Consider the following 10354-nt stretch of genomic DNA (forward strand, 5'->3'; position numbering starts at 1 on the left):
AACCTAGAAAGTCCATAATTAATTTCCTTGATAAGCTCACCCAAAGCCTTTCTTGTGCTCACTGTCAGCAACCTCCCCTTCAGCTACAACTTAGAAACCACACTGGCACGTTCTAAATATGAAATCCTAACCAAGAACTGGAATAAATTGAATTGAAGCAGAATAAACTGTACAAATCTAAGCAATGTCAGAAGCAGGGAACTTTCTTTTTCATGCTGGCTCTGTTTCAAGTGAAAAAAAGGTTGTAGCACAGTTCAAAGTTGGACGTGGCATCATCTTTACTCTTTACATTAAAAGAAATAGAAATCCTAAAAAATATCAAATACCAAGTCTGCTTAAAGACTTGAGAAGCAAAGCTTAGGATATCTGAAACTTAAAATTCACACAGAAGCATTTGAAAACACCAAAGTTGGACGTGACTGGAGCAGACTGCAGACAAAACAGGACTGCACACATGGCACAATCTCAGGGCACCCACTGGATAAGATGTTTTGATCAAATTTCAGGTTTTTTTCAAAAAGCAACAGCTGAAAATGGAGATATCCAGCTTGTTATTCAACTTCCAACTGCTTTGTTTCAAAAATGTTGAACTCTTCAGTGAAGTGTGTCTGTTTTGTTTTTTTTTTTCTAGTGCTAGGACTAACCAGTAGCTTAAGAAGTTGCTGTTCACTTCCTCTGTCTACCCCTTTTGAACTAGGAAGGCCAGAAAGATCTTCAAAGTGTCCATCCTTAAAGCATTACCCGAAAGAAATCTGTAAATGTGGAAATAAAAAAATAAAACATTCTTAAGTTAAAAAAATAATAATAGAAAACGCTATGTGTCAGGACAGACTTTTTCAACTGCACTGACCTGGGGAAAACTAATCTACAAAGGGGGCTAAGACATTGAGTCCTGATAGATGGACAAAATACCTTTAATGAAGCAGCTGTTGTTGGCACTACCAAAGTTTACATATCAATTTATGACAGTGTGAGGTTTCAGTATAGTATTGCTTAGCATTAATTAGATTTATTTGGAGTGATTACATATTTTGTTACTTACAGAGGCTCATGGTGTTACAAGTCATTCAAAGTTCATTTGCAGATTCCTGCTTTGAAAAGTCTTTGAATATTACACATACTTCTTGAAATTTAAAATCCAGAGAAAAGAAGTGATGTGCTAGCAATACTTACAGTACAAAATAAAGACAATGTCAGACATCCTAGAATGAATAAGGCAAAGCTATTAAAAAACAAATGATAAATATCAAACATCAATGCTGCTAGACACTTACTGAAAAGGAATCAGTTTCATTCACATCCGTGACACTGGTGCAGCGCCATCTCAGGAGTGTTTCTGAGATATCTGCAGGGAGCAGACAAATGCGGTCATCTCTCTCTTCCCATGCTCTGGCTCCCACCATCCCATTATCCCCACAATCTGTGGGGAGGAAAACCATATGCTTTTGTGGGTAAAAAGCTATGTGTGCAGACAGAACAAAATTCTGCGCTTGCAGCAACTACATGGATGCAGTGGAGTCTACACTAGTGCGGTGGATCTTGGCCATCACTCCCAGTAGTATCCTAGTCAAAACCCTTTGACACAACAGTAACAGCATTACAGTAAACTTGCACAAGGTTGTTGCTCTACACCAAAGCTGCACATTTTCCTGCTGAGAACTCTAAATCTTAAGTATAACCTAGTTCTCCAAGACACAAAATATTTTAAATGTCCTATTCATAAGCCTTCAATATCTATTTCTCGGATGAAAATGTTAAAGAGAAAAGTAAATATGAACTGTGTAAATCTTAACATCTCAGAGATCATAAGATACAGGATATAGATGTGCATTTTTCTGAAACTGTATCAGGTTCTGGATTGGAGTCCCTTCCTGTAGTTAAACAAGGTATGAATTAATAAGATTAAAATGGTGCTCTGGTAGTAAACCCTTGCATACCACTCAGGGATAGTATACAGCACATGATGCATTTCAGTCCTCCACATGCTAATTCCAGGTCACAGCTTAATTAGCCCATGAATAATATATATATCTGTGATGTGATCGCTTTTGTGTTGGGGGTTTAATACAAGAATCATTTCCCATATCTTCATTTTTGGCTGAGGAAGACAGTTCTGATGCCAGGAAAGGCACTGTAGCCTGTAGAAATCCTGAGCCAGTGATGAGATGAGAGGAGAGGCAGCAATACCACAATCTTCTGTATTAAACAACCATTACCCCAAAGCACACTGTGAAGAGTTCCTGACAGTCTGCATTGCCTATGAGTAGATACAGGTCCTTGGTGATTTTGTCTGCTTCCTTCTCAACATGCAAGCCCAAATTGTCCCCAACACAAATGGCTGTTTTTGTACCATAGCTGAAATGTGGCTGACTATTCTCCCATGAAAATTAGATCTTGTCTTACATGGAGAGATGAAGCTTTAAAATACTTAGAATATTTTCAGGAAGCAGCCCATAAGGTGCTCCGAAAGAGTAACAAAAAGTACATAGATGTAAAAATAGTGTTTGATTGGTCTTCCTCCCTTAATTGTATCTTTCACCTTGTATAGAGACATGTTCTTCTGACTCAGCTATAATTAGTAATAAAATATGAAATTATTCAGATCACTATTACTTGGTTTTAAAAATTGAAGTTTCTTACAGTCACAAAATATGAATTAATCACTCTTAAATGTATATGGAATACTGAAATTTATGCCAAATATTTCTAATATTCAAGTCAATTGACTAATTAAAAGTCACCTCTAAACAGTAGCAAAAAGCCATGTTAAGTGGAGTCAAAGATACAAAGGACCATGAAAACAAGAATCTAAGAAGTTTGAGGACATGCTATCAAAAAGAGAAGTATATCCATATAATTATTCAACGCCAAACATTGATCCAATGAATAAAAGCGCTAAGGGTTTCAAGTAATTTGGCTAGCACATGCAAATCACTTTGCTACCTTAATTACGTGTTCAGACTAATTGCTCACCTGATTCTAAAACAAACATTGCAGCTTAAAACATTAAGCAGAGGGCTAAGACACTAATGCTGGGGGTGATCAGATACAATTATGTGCTCACTGTATTTTAGCTACGGTTGTTTTAAACATTGCTCGCTCAGTTACAGCAATCCAAGTGTCAGACTTGGCTTGCTTATCATGGAGACACTGATAATCCTACAGTTTGCACTGTGATTCATACATAACCCAGTTTCACTTCAGTTCTTTAATACCAATTTTTAAAGTAGTCCCCATAGCTTTTATGAATTTCCAGGGTCCCTAGTGGGAAATTTTTCTCAGACAATATTGTCCTTTACATAACTAGTGCCTCAAAAATGTCTGCAGGAAAAGACCCTATCCACCTTGATTTCTGTAGGTGCTTTGTCTGTCCTCACAATAACAAGTTTAATCTGAACTTGCACTTTAATTTACATATCTGCAATAAGAAACCTTATCTATGCTGCACTGTTTTGAGATTCTTCTGCAACGTATTTGTTACAAATGAGTGCCACCTGTTTCCAATACTGAAATACATTATTAGTCAATTGCTATCAATTAACCTTCAGCAACCGCACACTGCATTACAAAAGGATTATGAATGTAGATCAGATCACAGTCCATCATAGGGAGGGAATTAGATGTGTACTTAATCAAAGTCCATTACACAATATACTCTCTGTAAATTACCGCAGCAGGGCAGCATTGGTGTTTTCACTGTACCTGAAAAACCCTAGGTGCATACTAATATTTGTTGGAGCATCTCACAAGAGGAGGGGATTTGGAAGTAGTCAGCAGTCTGATTAAGACCTACAGTTCTACAATTTAAGAGAACTTTATTCTCCTGTCTTTCATTCATGTCATGTCAGACACACTATTCATTTCTTGTCCTAAATAGAAATATTCTTTCCCCAAGAGAAACAGAAATAAACGAAAAAACACAAAAAGCAACCTACTGCTTTCTTTTCCATATTAATGACAATTATTTGCATTAATGTAAGGAATTATGAATTTGAGTTTACAGAAGGATTTATCTCACTATAGAAAATAATTTGGTGTATTACAAATTGTATGGGAATAATTCCCAGGTATCTCATTAATTCTCTTGTTTTCTTTTTGATATTTAAATGTTTCATTTTCTTTCCTTCTGCTCGTGGGTCTGGTAGATCAATAAATACGACTAAATTTGTCATCCTGATTCCAGTTCCAGCAGCAACGGCATCACAGCTACTAATTAAACATATAATAACTTACTGCTGAGAACTGGCAAGTGATGCACTCAGCAATATGACACTCCTTCACTTCCAGAAGACTGCCTTGGCTCTTAAGCTGTGTGATCCCTGTTAACACCAGTACAGATTAGAAAGCTGAACTCAGACGCAGTGACTGCAAGTCCTTAGAGATCATAGCCCTGTTATGAGATACCAGCCTGTACGGAGTGTGGGAAAAAGTGAGAGCAAAAACGTCATTAACTATTCCCAGAATTCACCTTTTTGTGATACAGCTTCACCCCAATATTCTGTCTCTCTCTTTTCCTCATTAATTGCTCACATAGGACTGAGAAGGCAGGCAAGCAGGAAGCAATCTACCATTCATCTCTTCCCAAATATGTCCAGTGTGCACTCAAGAACATAAATGTTGGGCACACTTCTTCCAAAGTCTGCTCTACTATCTGATATAAAAAGACACTAGCCTGTATGGCAGTGGGGTTTTTATGGTTTCTTTTTTCTTTTTCTTTTTTTTTTTTTTCCATGTTTTGATGTTAGTTTGCATTTTCAGAAAATACCTAGCAACTGTTGTGCTGATATTTTCCTTTTGTGTAACAGCCAACGGCTTCCCTAGGTTTCTAAAGAAGAAAAGAAAAATCAGTTTATTGTGCACTGTCACAGAAAAAAAAGAAAACAGAAATCAAAAATACATACTTTGCAACAGAAAACACACCAAACATGTCCCCTGGTGAGAAACCTCTCTTCAGCATTCTCCATTCCAATTTGGGTATCTTGAAGCAGGAGTTTGTTTACGTTGTGACCTGTAGTCACATCTCTTCACCTTCAAAAACAAAACCATACTGCAGCATTGGACCTGACTCTATCAGATTTAGGGCTTATATCTTTTTCCATCCTACCACACACCTGTAGTTTCCTTACTCATAAATTCTGTGTAAGCATCCAAGGATATGAAGACAATGAACCACATTATCACAGCAACCATACTGACATAACCCCAAGTGAGCACAGCACAAGGAAAAAGCCAGCAAAAGAACCCTCTAATTCTTCAGAAAATGCTGCTTCATTCATTTCATTCATTCATTCAACCGATTTCAAGATCAGTTTCATTTCCTTCTGAAGACAGAAGAAAAACTCTAATTGGAGGAAGAAGACTAAGACATGAATGTCAATTTTATGGTTAAACAGAGTTAATGCAGCATTCTGCGCTTAATCCTACTCCTGCCTGTCTTCCTGATATAAAGCAAATGAAAAACTGAAACTTCGTTAGAATACACACAAACTTCATTAAGTTGTAGGACTGGTTTATTAATAGCAGAGCTCTATGTTGCTTCATTCTCTGCTTTCTCTTCCAATGTGTCACCCTAACAGGAGCTGAAGAGACAATGCTGAAAATACAATGAGAAGAAATGCACTGACGGCTCAAGACTGTGAAGTTTGGCTTGCAAATTCAAACAACAAAGAATAGAAAAAAATATATTTTCTACACTTCCTACTGATTTGCAGCATAGCTGCTGCCACTCCTGAACTCAAAGGAAAAATTCTCATCCATTTTGGGGGTGTGGATTCAAGGCTGGCAATACAGTGTCCAATCTCATTTGCCAACTGCTCAAACTGATTTCCAGACCTGTGTTCCTGATTTATGCAATTGTAAGTGAAAGAATAGCTAGGTACTCACTTTGCCACTTGATTGAAAATTGAAGAAAGTGACATCTGAGAAAAAAACAATTCAAATAGTCAAGAAGTGTTGTATATGCAAATCACAAGCTAGACTTCAGCCTGCAAAGAAAATGGGCAGAAAACAGTATTTCTTCCTAAATCTAGACATTATCTTCACATGAATACACCGGAGTTTATGTCTCAAAAGTGCAAATGACTACAGAACATATACAGGATCCTATACAAAAATCCTACTAACAGCTCTTAAGAGAAATCTTACAGATGATGCAAAGTTCTAGCTTATCACACAGCTGGATAGCAGTACATTATCACTTCATCCCAGCATTAAAGCTGCTAAGTTACTTTGGATGTAACCCTTTCTGTAACCTGTCCCCATTAAATTATCTAGCTACTACCTTGCTTAAAGCATTCATTTCTCTATTACTCATAATTATTTCAACATGCTCCCTTTTTGCCCTTTTATTTCCACTAAGACAGTTATAATTACAAAGCCGTTTCTCGTCTTAGACATTCTAGCATCTCTAAGAGCAGTAGACCTCCATCAGGCTGTGTCGTTAATCTTCCCCATAATGACAGAACTTGTAATATTCTGGAATAAAATCCATTTTACAGCTCATTTTACAGCTCCGGGGTTAGTTGTAACACTGACAGCTCCTGTGAGATGAGATTAATACATCTTTTACAAAACATGTACAGCATTTGCAATGATAAGGTTTCCTGGTAGTTTTAATATCCTCTACTATTACTTTTTTTGATAGCTACAGTATTCTACATAGCGACACCAAAAATACAGATTTTCATGCCAGTGCCTAAAAAGACTTCTTCCCTGCACACTTTTTTTACTTCTCTTTTTTTTTCCCCCTAAATACTCAAAGACTTAAAAAAGTCATTATGAAGGTTTCAGTTTTAATTCTTCTTAAATCTGGTCTACAAGAAGAGATGCCTCATATAGATTTCCTGACACATTAATGACCTGGACTTTTAAAATGTTTTTTCTTTATTAGTCATGCTGGAATGGAAACCAACATCAGCACTGTTTGTAAGGGAGAAATAAAATTTAAAAAAAAACCAACAACAACACATGTAAATGGGTATCGAACATAAGGAATTTTCTAAGTCTGAATTTAATATGCTTGTTTTCAGTGGCAGGCAGCTTTAGGAACCAATTATACATAACTTGAGTACACTGCAATTGCTGCTGTGACTTACATTTATGGGGTGTGAGATGAATAAAAGACCAGCCTGGATTTTGAGCTGCTGGGTTCTAGAGAGTGGATCTGAGTCTGTCTTTGAACTCTGGGGAAATTAGATGTGGACTGACATCTGTGGATTTGGTCATCTCCACAAGATTTCACTAAAACATAATATCAAACCTGGTTTTCTCAGAAATTGGAATTGCTCTGATCTACCTTTGAATTTCATGGAGGCTGTAAGTGAATAAGGTTCAACAAGTGGTTTACTGAAGTCCACTGAAGGATCTGAAAATTAAAAACACCATCCCACATGTAAATAAATAAAAATTATGGTCACACAGGCATGAAAGTCTGTGGTTTAAACAGTACAGAGTTAATGCAAACATTACACACAGGTGTGAAAAAGCTCATTTTAGATATTATGATATATATAATAAGATATCTTATTTATATATTCTTTTTACCTAAATCTTTCTGTTCATGTACTGATGAAAAAATTCCTTTTGACTTTCTCTTAATCAGCATGATATCATCAGCCTGGTTGTTATCCATCCTGACAATATCCTATTGATTTTGCTGGGGTAGGATTAGAGTTTGAACATTTACATATGCTGGCTTATACTCCTGGCAGCTTCTTATGAATCTTCCACACTCCCCTGGTTTCCACCCTTCACAGAGCTTTCCTCTGTAGACCCATGTCCTTTGTAAAGGCTTCACCCAGAAGTCTTCTGCCTACCCATTAGAGCCCATAGGTCCTTTGGGATGTGAGTCAGGCCAAAAGGCAATCAAAGGTTGTTCTAACATCTATTACTGGAAACTGCACCTTGTTATGTTGAAGAGTCAATTATCGGACAGATACACAATTAAATCAACCTATGTTGTGTCTCATTAAATCAGATATGAAGCAAGGCATGTTCGTTGTCACTGTCTAAAAGATGAAGATTATCCTGATCCTGAGTAGCTTCCATGCATAAAATTTATCCTGGAGCTATTTAGGATAAGACTACCAAAATGTTACATGTCCTTTGACTCACTGACTTCAATGAAAACTGAATAGCTGAATCCTTAAAAATTGTTTAAAAATTTGGGATCATGTGAAATGAATATCTAAAATCTGTGAAACCATAGTATTGCATGTATTATAATTGTTCTATTACAACTTACTTATCAAGGCAATACCAAAACAGAAACAAAAAACACAATCTGTCAAAGGAGTCATGGACAATTCCTAGTACAAGTACAAGTACAGCAAAAGCAATTCAGAGAAGCAGTGAAAGCTTTTCAACCATCAGCAAACTTGACAAATGACTACAAAGATGGAAACTTACACAGAGTTGGAACATTTATGAAATTCAAAATTTTCATGAATTTCTTAAGATCAATTTCAGAGGATCCTCAAGATTTCACTTTGATAAAAAAAAAAAAAAAACACAGAAATTTCACTGAACATGATTTGTATTTTAAACTTCCTGAGCACCATTTATTTAAAATGTTTTTGGATTCCAGTGATTTCAGGTTCCAGCAGGTGTAAAACCTGATAAACAAGCACATACCAAGAAACTGGGAATACGTTCAGAGAAATGTAGAAGGAAGAAAATACTCTAGTTTCAATGCACAATAAGAGGAGAAAGAGCATTGAAAGATATATATATATATATTTTTTGCTATTTTTCCATCTTAATTTTAATTGGGAAAAAAAAATTGAGAGGGGAAAAATGCCGTGAAGAAATTTCTCCTGTCTACCTGCCACTTCTAGTGGTTTCTGATTATACACTAAAAAGCCCCAGGTGACTGTTAAGGACTGGAAACAAATAACACAGCTACAGCAGGTGATTTAAAATGGCAAACTTGGCTCGTTTCATCACTTATTTTTGTGGATATCTGTTTTTAACCTTTTTCACTACTTTGGTTGTAAAAACACTTATAAAACTGGAAAATCCAGAGCGACTGGCAGGATCCTACTAGTTAAAGAGATCTCAGTACATTCTTATGTTCCTCAAGGTGGTTTGTTTTTTTTTTTTTTGTATTTGTCTCTATTAAAGAGTGAAGTTATCTGCAGTGTATAGCTATTAATGAAAATCTTCTATAGAAGCAACTTCTGAGAAAGCAAACATAAACCAAAGACACAGATGTGGAAGCAAGCGAGAACTCAATGAGTATGGCAATGCAAGGTTCTAGCATGGGAGAGAGAACCAGACTCCCAAAGCTCAGAGCCCCCATCTCTCTTCCACACTGCTTCAGGGGCAATGTAATGCCCTAACCCACACGCTCAGCAGATTTTAAGGTTGTTATCTAGCTTTCAAAGATTAGCTCAGGCTAATTTGGATCCTACTGTCCTCAGAGGGGCTCAAGGTTGTTCCTGACATGCTGTTCAAATTCCATGAAACAATATTTATCTCACCCATGCCTCCAAGTTCCTTTGTGGTTTGTGGGATGACTCAGCAGTAGATTGGAATTCCCTGATGTTGTGCCAAATTGCTGTCTTTCCATAAAAGAACATCAACCAGGCACTCAGAATCGTCTCATACAACAGAAGAGGCAAAAACAGCATGTTTGGAAGACCTCTCCTCTCCTCTCCTCTCCTCTCCTCTCCTCTCCTCTCCTCTCCTCTCCTCTCCTCTCCTCTCCTCTCCTCTCCTCTCCTCTCCTCTCCTCTCCTCTCCTCTCCTCTCCTCTCCTCTCCTCTCCTCTCCTCTCCTCTCCTCTCCTCTCCTCTCCTCTCCTCTCCTCTCCTCTCCTCTCCTCTCCTCTCCTCTCCTCTCCTCTCTTCTCCTCCCCTCCTACAAGAATCCTATGAATTAAACATTTTAATATCACCCTGTCTCTCTTGCCTGTAAACCGTGGGCAGTGCCTTTGCTGCTGCAGATCAAATAAGCAGCTGCCCATTTACACTGGGGTTGACTGAGCCTCAGATGAAGGTTAAATCTGTTAAATCTGTTGAGGGTTAAATCAAATTCCCTCAACAATCCCCTCAGCTCCATCCCAAAATGTCTTTCACTTCTGTATACTTCTAGTCATACTTAAATTGAGCAATTATTTACCTCCCTTACAGAGACAAATTCAATGAGAATGCTCATTCAACTTTAAAATTGAGGATTTAGGCAGATTCACATCAGATATTCAAATGACTTTAATTCAACTTAGAATACATTAATTTGGCTACCATATTTCTTCCCCTTTTAATCTCCTTCTTATATGCCAAGAAAAAATAGAGAAACTCTAATGATGACCTCAGCCTGTGGTATCTGCTAGTACAAAACCTTTCACAAGGCACTG

General features: G+C 37.2%; 1 long non-coding RNA gene across 1 annotated transcript; it reads right to left on the minus strand.

The window, feature by feature from the left end:
- Positions 1-664: 664 nt before the first annotated feature.
- Positions 665-9595, minus strand: LOC149918198 (uncharacterized). The gene is made up of 3 exons (XR_016466440.1): positions 9480-9595; positions 1275-1345; positions 665-752 (listed from the first exon to the last, which is right to left on the minus strand). It is a non-coding gene; the product is annotated as an uncharacterized LOC149918198 (long non-coding RNA).
- Positions 9596-10354: the final 759 nt, after the last annotated feature.

This window comes from Phasianus colchicus, chromosome 4, assembly GCF_987193195.1.
Source record: "Phasianus colchicus chromosome 4, bPhaCol1.hap1.1, whole genome shotgun sequence".
Taxonomy (NCBI): domain Eukaryota; kingdom Metazoa; phylum Chordata; class Aves; order Galliformes; family Phasianidae; genus Phasianus; species Phasianus colchicus.